Source organism: Galeopterus variegatus, unplaced genomic scaffold (genome assembly GCF_000696425.1).
Source record: "Galeopterus variegatus unplaced genomic scaffold, G_variegatus-3.0.2 Scaffold13865, whole genome shotgun sequence".
In the NCBI taxonomy this organism is placed as follows: Eukaryota; Metazoa; Chordata; class Mammalia; order Dermoptera; family Cynocephalidae; genus Galeopterus; species Galeopterus variegatus.
The window spans coordinates 24,481-26,416 of NW_007739976.1; positions in this window are offsets into that span (position 1 = coordinate 24,481).

Here is a 1,936-nt window from a genome sequence, read left to right on the forward strand (position 1 = left end):
CTCATATCTGTAGCCAACCTATGGTTATGGTTGCAATCGACAGAGGAATGTTAGTTTCAACAAGAGTGTTGGTTGATATTTTTGTTTGCATTAACACATAAGACAAAAGTGAAACAACAAACACATATATGTTGGGACATCACTCATTTATTTCTCAATGACATGGGTGACTTCTTTGCTAAATCAGATAATAGTTTTTGAATACTGAAAGAATATTTCATTAATATTTTGTACTATTCACAATGTAATGGTTACAGTCACAACACACTTCTAAGTTTAATCTGTACTTTTAACATTTTCTCCATCACTTTCTTAACTCTAGACAATCAACAAAACAATTAACCAAGTCCTAATTTGTAGTGTTTGTCAATTTCTTTCTTTCTTTCTTTCTTTTTATTCCTTTTTTTGTCTTTTTTACTGACCGGTAACAGGATCGCAACCCTCGGTGTTGCACCTGCACCACGCTAAGTCAGTGAGTGGGAACCGGTCTCCACATGGGATCCGAACCCTCTGTAGGAGCGCTGCCACGCTCCCAAGCGGCACACTCTCCAGTGCGCCACCTAGCCGGCCCGTGTTTGTCAATTTCCATAGCCGATTTCAAGCTACTGACATGATGTCACTAAACATTGATTTGGGAAGAGATGCACCTTAGCGTGCCATCATATAGCATTTTCACCATGCAGATACAACAGGCATAAATAACCTCAAGGGCATAGATAAGACTAAAATGTAGTAAAATAATTATGAAGCGATGAGTTTTTGGTGTTTATTACCTTTGTACTTACTATAATTTACTTCATTGTAAATTTATATATTCAAATTAAAATTTTTAAAAAATATTTTTAATATAATTTTTGGTTTTTAATAATGTCTGTTTTTAACAAATGGCTCAGGTGGCTCTTGGGAGCTGGTATGAACAAGACTCCACAGGCTTCCCTGGTCCTGCTAAGGATGCTGCCTCAGTACCCCTCACATGGGCCCACCTTCTCCATCCCCTCAGCCACCTCTGTCATGTGCTATTTCATCTGCCTCCACTCCAGTCTCTCTTCTACACACTGCTGCTTGATCCCTAGAGCTCAGCTTGAATTGTGTCACTTTCCCCTTAAAACCTCTTGTTCACACACACTGCATGTAGAAACAAATCTAAACTCCTTGGGCTGTACTTGTGAGCCCTCCCCAATGTAGTCCCACACTATTTTCTCAATAGAAGGACAACACAGTTGTTCACAACTCCCAAGTCTCTGTTCACCACCACCACTTTCTTGGACCTCAGACCCACACAGTCACTTGCTACCTGGACATCTCCTCTTAGCTGGTCCCAAGACAACTCAAACTCAGCGTGTCTGAAACAGAACTCATTGTTCATTCCTGCTCCCATCCCACCTATCGTGCTTCCATTCCTGTAGTCTCTGGTTTTCTCTTAGACCCTCAGATTCACCCTGTTCCCTTCTCTCTTCACATCCTTTGGACACTATTTTTTCTCCCAGGAATAGTTTTCTTCCACTCTGCTCCCCTGCCTGTCTCCCTCCCCTAATTTTTTTTCTGGCTGACTCTTACCCACACATCTGGTCTCAGCTGAGATGCTGCTTCCTCTGGGAAACCTCTCAGAAGGTTTCCTAACAGAGAATTCACCACAGTGTCTTAAAATAGTCTAATTGTCTGTTTTCCCCAGGAGACTGTGAGGTCCATAAAGCTGATCAATGTTTTTTAAAATGATGACCGGTAAGAGGATCTTAACCCATGGCCTTGGTGTTATCAGCACCACGCTCTCCCAAGTGAGCCACAGGCCGGTCCTCATAAAGCTAATCTTGTTCAAAGCTCTATCCCCCACACCTAGCCCACTCAGTTGCACACTGTGGGCACTGAAGAAACTAACGAATGAATGTTAGATACACCCTGCAGTTCCCCTACAAACCCTCCCCTCGATCTGTCTGGT